The sequence below is a fragment of the Calonectris borealis genome, chromosome 3 (genome assembly GCF_964195595.1).
Source record: "Calonectris borealis chromosome 3, bCalBor7.hap1.2, whole genome shotgun sequence".
In the NCBI taxonomy this organism is placed as follows: domain Eukaryota; kingdom Metazoa; phylum Chordata; class Aves; order Procellariiformes; family Procellariidae; genus Calonectris; species Calonectris borealis.
In genome coordinates this window covers 64754582-64769311 of record NC_134314.1, presented here as the reverse complement: position 1 = coordinate 64769311, position 14730 = coordinate 64754582, and positions in this window count along the sequence as shown.

Genomic DNA, 14730 nt, shown 5'->3' with positions numbered 1-14730 from the left:
TATGTTTAAACTAAAATAAATACCGCAGTCCAATTGGAAATGTCTCATTGTTGGAGAACTTGGCCTTTTTTCATGTCCATTTTTCTTCTTTTGTGATCTCAGTCGGTGATTGGTTTGTGATGATCTCACATTTTTTCTCAATGGGGAAATCTTTCTCTGCAACTCAGAATTAACACTATTTCTCTTCAGGAAATAATGTAGTCAATAAATGCAGCCATTTGGCAGAAAGGAGGGAAATAATAGTCAGGAAATTAACTACACCATGTTTTGGTTGGGTTATTTTCCCCACCCTTTCCCATTCCCACATCCCTCTGAAAGCACCAGATCTACTCCAAGTATCAGTCTGAGAAATCACTTTTTGCTTGCAAGTAAAATGTATTCACTCCAGCTGTATTTTAGTTTTATGCGACACAGACTACATATGGATTTTATGACATATATATTGAATAATCCCACCAGCCATTAAAATAATTTGGGTTTTGGTGGCAAACGACGGAAGCTGGACATTTCTTCTAAAGGGACTGCTGATGTACAGCTGAATGCACTCAATCAACATATTTTATTGTCCATAGTGTGCTGCACACTTGGCCCTGAGAAAGCTCCTCTACTGTCTGCTCCAAAGTGCTGGAGCAGCTTTAGGGATAACTTCCAACCCACACTCCTTACCCAGGCCAAGCCCCTGTTAACTTTAAAATGTGGAAATTCTGCAAGCGTAAATATTTACATGCTTCATTGCTGGGCAAGTCCCAGTGAAGTCAGTGGGAGCTGCTGGGCTTAACTGCTCTGGAATATCCTAACAAGGATTCACCTCTGGGAGAGTTTTAGCAGCGGCTTCAACAGCAGCCGGATTTTAGAGGGTCTAAATAAGAAAGAGGAGCACAAACAGGCCGGGGCTGAGTGGCGCCGGCCCCTTGCCCAGCTTTCCACATGCCCTCACGGGCTGCCCACGGCGGCAGAGGGAAAGTGTAACTTCAGAGTCTGGCTTCCCAGTTGCTGGTACCTCGTGTAGGTCATGTTGACAGCACCTATTGTTCTGAAGCATTTGAAGGGCATCCAAGTTTTGGCATCATTAGATTATTGCCATGGTGCTCGGGCTGCAGATCCTGTACAAGAAAGGAGTTTTACTTTACGTTCAATCACTATGAGCTGTTATCTGCGGCTTTCATCTAGTCTCCATTAATGAAAGAACAAATCATTCCAGGGACTAAATAGATGTTTGACCATTCAAATATATGCAAAGTGATATGATTTATGAAGAGGAGGAAGTCGTTTTGCCAGCCTAGGATTCCATTTGCTGTGGAATTTCAGTGTGAAACAGTGTGAATCCAGTTAAATCCTGAAATATTAGACTTCAGAGCCCTTTATAGCCAGAGAGCGGGTTTTGTTATACTACATTACCAAGCTGTACTGCCTTTCAGCTGAAGGCTCCTAATGACCGATATTTCTAAATCTCATTCCATTTCATTAGACGATGATTATTTATTAATACTGACTATTAACAATGCTGCAAAGAGGAAAATAACAAACTATTCTTCATGATTTTGCTGATGGAAAAAGAAGGTATGGGCTTGAAATGCAGCAGGGAAGATTCAGGTAAGACTTTGAGAAAGCATTGTGTTAAGAACGGAGAGGCCTGAAGAAGCTGGGCATCTCCACCACTGCAGACATTCAAGAAGAGGTTAAAAAAGTCTATTGCAGGAATGCTTCTCAGGCTTGGTGCTGCCTAAAAGCATGAGGACGAACACAATGACCTCTTGAGATGCCTTCCAACTGTATTTTCTATTTTTACAGCCAACAAAATGTCCCAGACTTGCTGTTGAAGTGCCTTGGCAAGGGGAATGTTTTCCCTCTCACTGAGTCTGCGCATGGCATCCTTCAAAGCGAGGGATATGGAAGGCACAACTGGCACAGCCGCGCGAGCTTAACTGCAGCACGGCCGACGACTGCCAAAGCATTGCATCACAGCCCGGCGTTCCAGCAGTTCCAGCCCTGTGGCAGGCTTCCACCGCTCGGGTCTGGAGGCATCGCTTTCCTTGACGCTGCTCCCGAGACGCAGAGTGGGCGGTTTTCGCTGAGGGCCAGGAATGTGACCGCAGCTTAAGAATCCCCAACTCCGGGCTGGCGAGGTGTTTTGAACTGGCTTGTTTGAAGTGAATCAGGTAGGCATCGGCAGCCCTGACACCCGCGCTGAACTCCTGCCGTACCAGCACGACGGAGCATTTCCCCCTCTCGCAGCCCGCCTTGTCCTTGTCCTTGTCCTTTCCTTGTCCTTTTCGTCCCAGATCTACGCGTTACTCTCTGTTTCCCAAAACTGCCGTATTTACAGCTACGGAGGCTGTGGCGGATCTGAGCGTGGGTTTTGTCACGGCTGGGGAGCAGCCGCAGAGCGTCCTTCAAAACGCTCCGCCCTGGAAACTGAGGCACAGAAGTCACAAAAGAGGAAATCTTGGCAGAAAAGCAGAGCAAGGCAGCGAGCGTCTCCCTTATTTTTAATGCATACTCCCGTCTCTCCTCCTAACGTGGTCACACCAAAGAATGAGGGTAAAAACAAGCCCAGATGTTGCCTGCCTGTTTGACCTTTCTGACCCGCCGTCACTTGGCTCTGGGCGGCGGGTAGGCAGCTGTCAGTGTTTGTGACAAATCAGAGGCGCGGTTAGGCCTCGTTCAAGTTGCTACGGAAAAACTGATGTTGGGGGAAAAAGTAACCTCGACCAAACACACTTTCCGCACGGGAAGAAACTTCTCCGCTAGTGAAGTTCGGCAAGCGCTCATCATGTGACTGGAGAAGGAGAAAAAGGCCAGTGCATTTTGAGAGGGCCACGTTGAGCTATCCGGTGACCGCGGCAAGAGGCGAGGACCTTTCCCCCCCTGCGGCCACAGTGAGCCTGGCCCTGGAGGGATGGAGGGATTCGGAACAGCTCTGCTGTCACCGGCGGGTGGCTTCCACGGAGGCTGTCAGAGAACCGAATATACCTTGGTTAATCACAGCCACTTAGCTAGAGAGGACATGAAAATGAGGTAAATATTTGCAACCCACAAGTAACAACGATGGACATTTTCTTTTTAATGGAGGAGGGATAATAGCAGGAATGAGATGAAAATGAGAAGCAAAACTTAGGCTACATGTAAATGGAAAAATCCTAACATTGGTATTGTGGGATCATCTCCTCAGGGTAGTAGTGGAAGCCCATAGTTTAGGACTTGAACAACCAGACAGAGAAGGAGCACAAGGCACCACAGGGAACAGTCCTGCCTTTTGCACGGATCATTTGGATTTCCCCTGGCTTCTTTGAGGTAGCAAGTTAAAAGCCACAAGGCTCCTTGGCCACCACTTCTCCTTGAGGATCCGAAGGAATGTTTAATGTTGACGGCTCAGCCAAACTGCAGCTTTGGGAATTCTTATCTATCCTCAAATTCTTATCTTTAGTTTCAGTTGTTTATATTTCCTGACTTCCTGTCTACAGTGCTTATCCAAGTTTATTGTTCAGTTTTACTATTCCTTGTTTAACAACTGCTCCTTTACGCTCAGGAGTTGGCGGTGCTTCAGCAGTGGGTGATTTCTCTGTTTATCTTTACCACCTCATTCAGGTGTTAGAAGTAACACACTAACCTTGGAACAGTCTCAATAATCCCAAGATGCAAAGCTTCCCCATACTTTTGCTGTTTCTTTTTTACTTTTGTAGCAACCTTTTTATTTGTGGCACAGTTCTGGAGTAGGAATGATTATTGCGTTTCTCTACTCGTGTAATTTTAAGCTTGGGTGGCGGGTTGATGGGGTTTTTGATGGTTTTTCCTCTGATCCATCCTAGGCGAAAAAGGGTTAATTAGTCTCAGTAAAACATTGACAGTCACTAGGGACTGCTGCGACTGAGATGAAAAACAAGACTGCACCTGTATGCTGGCAATTTCAGATAGATTCTGGTCAACTATTTTTCTCTAGCGCTTTGTTCTGCCAGCTGCCTCAGTGCTTTGGATGCAGGTGGAAGGACGGACTTTGCTATCTATAAAAAAATTTAATGGTGAAGACCAACTTCCGTCTCACCTCCCCGGGGATCAAAGTTATTGCATTGCCACATAACATGGCAGAGCACAAAACAGGCAACAGGCTGCGCGTGCCTAGCCACCGCGTGGAGGTCTCGACTCGAAAGAAATAGCTTGAGATTTTTCCCTCCTTCCCTTCTTTCTTTCCCTTTTTTTTTCCCTTTTGAAAGAGACAATGAATGCATGGAAGGAATCCCAAACTGAGTGACCGTACGCAGAAGGGACGAGCTGCCACTGTGTAACACATACCATGCAATATCGTTAGTGTAGTTCCTCAACAGAGGAGCTGTTGTAACTCTTCCAATAATCCAATGCAAGGCAAAGGATCGTTCGGGAGCTCTAACTGTACGGCTTGATGTATGTTCATAAAAGAAGTTCTCACAGAGACCCTATAGATTTATGTCATAATGTGCTAGTGTATGATGAAAATAAATAGTCTCACCTGCCTGTGAAGGTACCTTCATTGCCTGTCAGATAAGCAGCAGATAACGCACGGACTCTTTGAAGGGGCAAGATCTATTCTCATGACAATACAATACTATTAAATAAATCTCGTAACAGCAAATTCTGCTTGACACAATGGGAACTTTCTGGGGTCGTGTTACACTGTGTCATACAATAAGGCTCTCCTTGACATTTTTGACTGCTGTTGTGATAGAAATAAATAATAGTTTAATAGCAATATTAAGAGCTGAGATATTTAAATCGGAGTGGAACATAAGACTTGTAGGATAACAGTCTCCATGAAAGGACTTTAAGCAGCGGGAAAAACCCAAAATATCCAACGGAAAAGTTAAAGAGCAATGCACTGTTTGTGTGGGCTTTGAAAATACTGTCAGAAGCAAAAGGCATCAGATTTTTTTCCCTCTTTTTTCAGTGATAGGAACAGATGTTTAATTTAGGCTGTTTTCTAAGGTGGTTGTTTTACATCACTGCTCTACAAACCCACGCCTTCAAAGTGCCATAAAAAGAGGAAAAAATATAGAAGTTGCTAAATGGAGATCGGCAAGTTACAGCAGCTGAAAATAACCCGCATGCATATTGCAATGAAGTATGTGGGGGCTTTGGAGGAGGTAGCTGTTTTTTTTTTTTTAAATTTTATTTTGAGCTCCCTATGACCTTCTATGCTAATCTGTCATTAGCAGTATATATTTATGTGCATAACATGGGTAGCTGGCTATGAAATAACATTTGGCATTAAGAAAGATTAACAAAATATCACACGTCAAGACATGCAGTACCCCAAAAAGAATGGCTTTCCCTCTTCTCCACCACTGTAGAAAATACTTAGCTGGTTTGCAGATAGATCTCACCTGTCTCTACAGCAACAGGTACCACCATCTGCTGTGTAAGGCAAAATAGGATAATAGTTGGGCAGAGGATCTTACCTGGTTTAGTATATATATACAATGTGCTCCTACGCGTCTGTGCTATTTAGACTTTCTAATGTGTGGTGTTAATGCCACATTTAACTTTGTGTAGGAGGGTCTTGCCAATACTCATTTTGCACCACTAGTTTCATATGTAGTCATGGGACATCACTTTGTCCCGTGTGTGTAATGTAATTAATGAATGCTCTTGTAGCTGTGATTGCCTAAGGGTGCAAGTGAGATTCTGTTATCTGCTACGGAGAAAATCAAAGTCTGTAATATCTTTGCATTAGTTCAACCATTGGTCTAAGAAGCTGTATCAGGTAGTCTAATAAAAATATTGCTCTCCCTATAAACCTTGTTTTACTCTGTTGTAAATGAGTCACTTTCCGTGATAGCTGATGAGAACTTGCATCTTGCATGGTGCTTGAACGGGTTTCTGAACTTTCTATCCATGCTCTGCAGTTTTATCTTATGTTTGGCAGAATATTGACATCATTAAGATAAATAACTCACTATTTCTCTTTGGTTTGGAGAGTTACATGAAGCAGTTACAATGCTATTCGTATGCCTCATTTTACACCCAGATGTATTAGTAATAGCTAAATATTGTCTTACAGACAGGTTGAGTTTCATGTAATGTTTACAGTCTGTACTTTTTACCATAGGTGCTATTTGCCGATAGGCAATTTTATGTTATTGTGAGCTTGTATTTGACATAATTTCAAATTGTTCTCCAATGCAGACGTGCATTTAGTGTAAGTGGTATAGTCTGTGTAAAACGGTGGGGCTGAAACCTGAAATACTCTAATCTGTCAGCAAATAGGGGTAACTGAGGAAAGCGAATGCTGACCGCTCATACAAAGAGCAAGTTTTTACCTCAAATGGACTAAGCCTGAAAGGCAAGTGTGATTTTCTGAAGAGATTGTCCTTTGTAGATGTACAAACTTTGGATGGGCTGAGTTAGTGGAGAAGGCCCGAGTTAAATGCTATGCTCTTTTGCTGTTAGCCTTTCACCTGGTAAAGCTTTGTTTTTAGCCCATATTGAATGGGCTTGTATGTGAGGGTGCGCTGGGAATGGCATCTAATGGCATGTGTTTTGTAGTGTGAATGCAGAAATGTTCTTGATAGATAGGTGGTACCGGACATGTCTGATGATGAGGAGGGGTTTGGTACTCCGCTTACTGAGCATGTTAATGGGTTTCCTAGTTCATCCCTTTGTGCTCTACACATTTTGGTCGCTCCTATGAAATATTAAGATTTTTTCTAGACAGAAATCCCAGGGCTACTAATGTCATCCTCGCCATATTGAAAAATGAAAAATGTCCATTCAGTCCTGGATCCCCACACAAACCTATGCAAGACTTTTTGTATAATGAAATATCTGGTTAACTCATTGCAATAGAACTGCGTTCAGTAATAACCAAATCCATGGGAGTGTATGAGTAACACAATGCTGATTTTCAAAAGTAAAAATTACAAAATGAATCCTGACATTGACTTAAGATAAAGGGACTGCCATAGTTCTTGGGATACCTAAAATAAGATCAAATGAAGGTGTTGTATCATTTTCCCTGCCAAAGATTGATTTTGACTGTCAGAAGACAGTACTGCACAACCCTTGCAGTTTTTTCACTCAACAGTACTCACCTCTGAGGCTTTCCTTGGTGTGGGAAATCTATATGAATTTAAGTGATATGAAGCTGTGTTTTCTTTCAGTCCCAAAGTACAGGGGTCTCTGAAACAGTATAGAAGTGCTGAAGCAGCATAGGCGTTTCTGAAGAAGTTTCACAGATCTCATCCCTGTCTTTGCTCTATCTGCAGTTCTCTTGTAATGCTATTGAACTATTCCAGTAGCCTTAATATGTTCAGATATGAGTATGAGGAAGGAATGCTGATCCTCATGATGAACTAAGTGCCTAAAATATAAATAACAGTGTGGTTAGTGAAGCTTTGCCTATATTAATATGCTTGTTCACTTTACCTGTGCTTAACTCAGAAGGGCATTCTGCATATCTCTTCATTAAAGGCATTTGCATCTTTTCAATTACTTTGCTTGAATGTGAAGTGTTGGTGTAAAATGTTGCCCATCTTTTGAATAATCAAAAGGTAAATTATCATTTAAAGTATAAATTAAAAGCTCATTAAGGCTTGGGAGTGCAGTACTTCAAAGTTAGGAGAGTCAGAATTGAGGTTCTCCGTGCAATTAATTCACCCTCCCCTCACTCCCCACTTTTCTGTATATGCATTATAATACTAATCTTAATTACACAGTCACATTTATGTGTGTGCACACGCTCATACACACATTTACATCTGGCTCCTCGCCAGTAGTTCTATCGCTTCCAACTTGCCTTTACACCCACCTTGCCCAGTATCCCTCCGCATTCGTGTCGGGTAACCTCCTTCTCCCCATGTAGGCTCAGCATGGGGCAGCAGGAGGTCACTTGAGAGACCGAGGCAGCTGAGCTGAGCTGAGCCGCTGTGCGACACCGCACCGGCCCCCGAGGGTGAGGAGCAGGGTCACAGGTGACCAGCTGCAGCCCCCGAGCCTCAAATGGGTGGTGTGTGCTGCCCAGGGGGTCTGCAAGGAGTGGAGCTGCCAAACTGGGCTGAGCCTCTGGTACTCCTGTGCCAAATGAAACGCTCAGAGGGTATGACTTGGTCCAATTTATATGGATCTTCATAGGAATAAGAGCCTCAAACGACACTCCCGTGTAAAATTTCATGTCCCTGATCCACAGCATGGAGGCAGGAGAGTTTCCTAATTGAAAGCGATGTAAAAATATTTTAACTGGGTATCACGGTTTAAGAACAAGTGACAGTATGGAGACTAAATGGACTTTTAATCACAGGTATATGCAATGCAAAACAAAAAGTCAGTTAAAGTTCACGGACTCGTGCTAGCAGCTATGCTAACTAGGCCTACCAGGGCAAGGAGAAACTAGTTTTCCTCAACCTCATTCTCAGAAAGGGATGAACCGTTTTTGCTACAGCTTTTTTTTTTTCTTCGACATTTCTCTTTATTTGTTTTCCAGTCTAGAGTATGTGCTCTAGTCATTCTCCTACCTGTGGTTAGTGTTATTCAAAGAAGACACACTCTAACTGAAACTTTGAGTTCCCTGCAGCTAATCCAGTACCACCTTGCTTGTCTGAGAATCCTGAAAATACTTAAAATAAACATGTTTTTCAAGGTGGACAAGGTTGCCTTTCTGAAACAAATGAGAACAAGAAAAAGAAATCTTAGCTAAGAAAAGTCTGGTTTTTCATCAGAACTTTGCATATGGCCAACTACCCTGAAAGTGTTGATAATTTAAGTAAGTATTTTTCTACTGAAGAACATTTGCCAGGTACATTTTTGGCTGAATATCAGCAATTTTGCGGCAGGGAATGATTGTGCAAGGCACGTATGAAGATCAAAATGGTCCACTCTTCCCTGTGTGTGGAAGGAACATGTGGCTGAAGTGTCATGTCTGGAGTACAAGTTCTGATTTTTTTCAAATCTTAGCAGTAACTCACACAAGCCTAAAATAACCAGGGCTCAGACTATCTGTGTTTTGTAATATTCTTAGCAGCTAATAAGTAATCTGTGTGTGCTTTTTCACCCAACCTTGATGAACAATTCTGAAAAATAAAGCTGTGTAATAAATTACATCAGTCCCAACAAAAACGCAACAGTTGTGCAGCTCTGAAATCCGTGGATTCCCAGATACCCGAACCATGATGGGAGTCTGAGCATTCACCGGATGTCCTGGAGCCCACGATTTTTTCAGTCAAACTTTCTAAATCCTCCTGAAGAAGATGGCTGCGACACAAGTTGACCAAGCATGTTGTCCAATCAGCATGGACAGCTGTGGCTTTAAACAATGACAGCCATTGTTAGGTCAGTTTTAAAGTAGGTCCTTAAAGTTAATGTGATTATGCAAATGTAGCCCTAACTACCGTGGCTGTCTTATATCCTTCACAAACGACTGCATTGTCACTTTTCATTATGTGCATACAGTCCTGGTGGTTTGGTGGTATCATTGTATCTCTCGGAAATGGACCATGTAAAGGCCATTCACTGTTGGCACTGCATTGTGCTTTTCCCCAGGCAGACCAACCTTGACCCACAAACGAGGGTGGTAGGGATTTTCAGGCCAAAACCTGCGTATGTTATTCACATGATTACTCCCATTGACTTGGCTGGAAACTCTCACATCAGGCATGCAAGAATTAGGTTAAAACACGATTGTGAAATTAAGTCCAGTCCACTCTAAACTGCAGTGTATCTGGACAAACCTCTGACAGCCTAACTTCTAACATAAAAGACTTTGTGTGAAATCACTTGCATCATAAATTCAAAAATTAATCCAGTATTCATTGGGGAAAAGAAAACACCTCGGACAAGATCAGCGTATGTTTTTCTCCATGGTGTCTTTGTTGCTATTATTATTAATTTGATTTTAATCATGAAATACCCTTTTACAGAAATCTGTGATCACAAATGAGGAAGCTGAGAGATCTCAGGATCCATGTGTTCTGGAAGGTGGCAGATTTCAGACGACTCATCAGTTGGGGGACATGACTGATTTCAGACTCTTGGTTGCATTGCTTTCAATGAAAACCAGTGACTTGCAGTTTCAGTTCTCATCACAGAAGATGTTCTCACAGCAACCTCTTGTTTGGATCCTTTTCTCTTTTTCTGAGTGGGGAGCCTGACGTTGGTCTGAATTCTGTCTTTACGATTCCTGTTCTGGTGGCCAGGAGTCTCCGTGACCCAAGCACACGATATACAACCTGTGATAGATTCAGACTGCTGGTTGAGATTTGGGCCTCCTCAGTAAAACATCCTTCCTTTATTTTTAGTAGGGTAAGTAAGTGTATATATAGAGAGATACATGGATATATTTGCATGCACTTACTTAACGTAAGTAAACATAAAGGAAAATCATCACCTCCCGGGGAAGTCAATGCTCTGCCTTTGCTGACTTGCAGCAGCTCTCTAACGAACGCAAACTACCTCAGGAGATTCAGGGACTTGGCAACTGCAAGGGCAACACATTGTGTTGCTCGGTTGTGTTATTCCACATGTAGCTTCTCATAATATCCTCATCACTGTGGCACCTGAACATTGCTCCAAAACTAGGGTGACCTGCCCTTTGACAGCCTTTGTGCACAGCTAATAGAAAACCATTAAGTCCAAACCTACCTGTGTAGCAGTCGGGCTCTCCTTCTTCCCCAAATCTCAGTTCTACTGGGATGTTTGGTTTAGGGTATGAAAACCTGGTTTGGCTTAGCAAGGCTGACGTTGTAGCACCCTCAGCATCAGCTTCAAGAGAGTGCAGGAGCACGTTGTGGAACATCGAGCCTTCTGGACAACTTCCTGTGCTCTAGACAAAAGCTGATCTCTGTTATTGGAAATCCTTTGAAAAAAGTCAGTTATGGGTGTTAAAGAGGAAGGAAGAAGAGCTTGTACCACTTTGACAGTTAGGACAGCAAACCAAGGTATCATTTAAAATTTCACTTTCAATCCATTCAAGCTGTCACATAAAAACCTACTTGCTCCATTGATCAATTGCCAGAGAGGACCGTAACAGGTATTTTTTGGATGTCAGACAGACAGCACAGCATAGCAAACCTCAGAAGTGACAACTTAACAATGGGGGGGGTGGAAATCCAGCAGCTTATTTTAATCATCATGTAAGTGAGTTTGCTGCTTTGCGATGCCTGTGGCAAAATCGCGGGACAGGTGTGTGTCAGGTTGACTCCTCTCTTGTGGCAGTGGGGTTGTTTTTTGAGATCCGAACAGTAGTTACGCCAACGGGATGCAATGAAAGTCCGCGCTAGGCAGCGATGGTTTTTAGAGCCGTGATGGAGGGGTGACTATCAACATCGGTTCTGTGCGTATCACCGTACGAACTGCGTTTGTATTTGTTATGGGTTTTCTGTTAGAGGATGTGGCCACAAATCAGAGGTTGGCGAGGAAAGGATTACTCTAACCTCTTTGATTAGAGAAAGTTAAGGGTGTGCCTGCATCGGCGCTAGCTCAAGAGGTCTCCCCGTGAGTTGCTGCTCCTGGGGTGCCACCGTGGGACCTTCTCCTGGCAGCAGGAGAACTCATCCCCGTCCTGGGCAGGCAGGCAGCTGCTGATGGGGTGCCGAAGCTGAGCGTAATGCAGCCTGTCCTGCCCATTCCTGGTGGACCTCCAAGCCTGGGGCAAACCCCCCCAGTGAGAGGCATTTGTGCACGGATGGGGCTTGACTGGAGGATGTTACTTAAGCTTTTCAGTGAAGGTGAACCTGAACCTGGAGGTAGCAGGAGCACTGTCGTGAGTGCACAGGGGCCTCTCCTGAGTAGGGGTGGCAGGGAAATGATCCATGTCCTTAGCCCTCACAAAGTGTGGACTTGGGCTCGCTGAGGTCATGGAGCGACTTTTTTCAATCAATTTTCAGCAGAGTTTGGGCCCGACCCCATCAGGGGTGCGTGCCTTGGTGAAACGGAGTTAGCCTGCCAGAAGCAGCTATGGGGGCAGAGGGGATGGTTGGGGGGATGAGCAGAGCCGAAAAGAGAAGCGAAGTATTGTCTTTATTACTTCACTGAAAGCTATTTTAGGCCTTTGACTGCAGCAAACCATGGCTGTTTCTCTGTTTTATTCTCAGGTGCGGCGAGGCTTGGCTGGGCAGGTAGGAGCTATAACCCCGTGCAGATTTCCATTTCCCTGCCGGCAGCACCGGCTAGCAGCGCCTTTATCTGCACAGGAAGGCTGAGCCGGCGCCTCTGAGGTGTCTCCGCCTTGAGCTCCTAGAAACACAGATACCGAAAACCCATCGCTTAAATAGTCACGGCCTCCCTTCGCCTTCAGATAACTCCTATGCTGATGTACGCTGATGAGAGAGTTAATGAAACATTAGAGGCGGCGGGGAGAGATAGGCGCGGGCAGGAAAGCACACCTGCAGGCACCCTTTCAAGAGTCTCTCGGGGCTGACTTTATCGGGAGGGCCACGGCAGGCGCGCAGCTGGGCCGGCAGGAACCGGGAGGTGCAGAGGTGGTCTCTATGGTTAGTGTAGAAACCTGGTTGGGGAGAGCTTCCTGAAACTTTCTTCCTCGCCGTTTGCGAGGGCTCCTCTGACAGATGTGAGCATCTTGGAGCTGCGGCGATGAGTAGTAACTTAAGCAAGTAGTAAAAGTTGTTTCCCCATGAAACGAAATTTCCTCGGGTGTGCGTCGGGCTGGTGTGTAAATGCGGATCCATGCAGCCTGAGAAGCGGAGGCTCTTTTAAAAAAAAATTTAAAAATCAACAATTGTTCTGATACTCAAACGGATTGGAAAAATGCCTTGTAAAAATGTCACGTATCAAGAGGCATTGTAAAAAAACCAACAACCTGATCACAAATAATTTATGGAAAAATAATAGCTGAGTGAATACATTTTACAGCCCTTAACAATGAGCTGTATAACCACTGCCAGCTTGCAAACACGGCTGAAGGCAGAATTTGGACCTCTGTGTTCTATCTTCATTATCTTACCTGCATCAGTCACCGAGAGCAAAGGAGTCACAAACAAGTTTATGCTGGTACCAGGGTCTTCAGTGAAAACTGCTGAGACATCGAAGTCAAGTTCAAAGAAAAGAGGCAAACAAAGAGAACAAGTGCCTTTGGTCAGGAAACACGACTTCCGTTTGAATTACGACAGTAGCCTGGTGATTGGAAGAAGCGGCCAGTGTCTTTCCTTGGCTGCCCAGGCAAAACGCCACCATTGCTCCTCAGCAACGTCTGGGCTATCGACTGAATCAACCCGTGCTAGGGCACACGGAGGCAAGCAAGATGCAGACCAGTGCCTCAAAACCATTCTTTCCTGAACTGAAATATTTTTAACATGCTCTTTCCCATTTTTTGGAGGCTTTTTTAAAAAAAAAAATAAAATAGATTTCTAGGAACAATGGCTTTTTCTGCCCTTTGCCATCACCCCTGTCTCAAATCAGGGCAGAGGTAGAAATACAATTACATGTGGTAGGAGTAAGAGGAGGTGATGATTATGATGCTCCCAATCACAACCCTACAGAAAAACCCTCTGCTTACGTGCCTGACTGTGTGGGCTTGAGGGAGGGCTGGTGGCCATTGACTTAGCTGGCCTGGACGAGGATCAAGATTGCAAATACTGAGAAAAAAACCATTTTTCTGGCTTTTTTGAAGGATCACTCTGTGCTACAGAATGTTCAAAGCTGCAGTCTGTGCTTTACCCTCAGCAGACTTGTTATTTTGGCTCCTAACTACAAAGTCTGGCTCTTTCATTCAAGCTGTAATGTTTTTTCCCAAACCAGTCCAAGCTCTGGCACTTTTTCAGTTTAGGCTTTTAGCTGTCACATAGGTCAGATCTGTGGGAGTTGGACCCCTGGTACTCTCTGCATAGAGAGCCGGAGAATTACAGGGTCTAGCTGGGAAACTCCTCACGCTCTGGTATTTTCCTTCATTTTTTGCCCTGGCTCCTTTGCCTTTTCATTTTTAATTAGTGGCACATGCTGAAATGATAATTTAAATTCTTTTCAGAAATCAAAAGAATTCCCACTGACAACATTATTAAGTTATAATTACAGTCAAGAAAAAAGGTTAATAGGAATTTGAGCCAAATATCTACTCTCCATTAAATGAGAACTTGACTGAACCTGCTTGCCCTTCATTTTGGTAGGTTACTCCAGGTTTAAATGGGTCCGGGATGGCTATACACCTGTGCAAAGGGCCACTGCAAGGCCAAATAGCCCTCGTCAAGACCATTTACATGGACGTGTCACAGGACAGGTCTCACCTGACCGATGCTCAAGACGGAATTTAAGAGGCAGGGAGGAACTTCTCTTGGACCTCTGAAAGAAAGATGTGTATTTCAGACGGTAAACAGAACATGGTCACATGGGGATGGTCTGTGTGAGAGAGACATGTAGGAGGCGGTAGTTCGTGGCAAAGGAAACTTAGCGAGTATTAGTGGGAAAAATAACCAGGTCCCTGGGCTACAGCGTTCAAACAAAGCCTCTTCCTTCCCTCCTGCCGAGTGCCACATGCATGCAGAAACATACGCAAATCAGCCCTAATCTACCGAGTGTTTTGCATTTTCAATGAAATGAGGGGAAAAAGAAACATTTTGCTCTGTATTAGCTCTAAGTGTGCCCATCAACAAGACAATTACTGCAATGGTTTTGCATGTTAAAAATGGGTTTTAAAGCAACTGAAGGTGTAGGGGGAAAACACCCAATCCTTATGCTGGGCACCTGCAGGATGAGCCTCCATCTTCCCCGGCACGGCTCCACACCGGGCACTAGGTAATGATCTGTTCAAACTCAGCC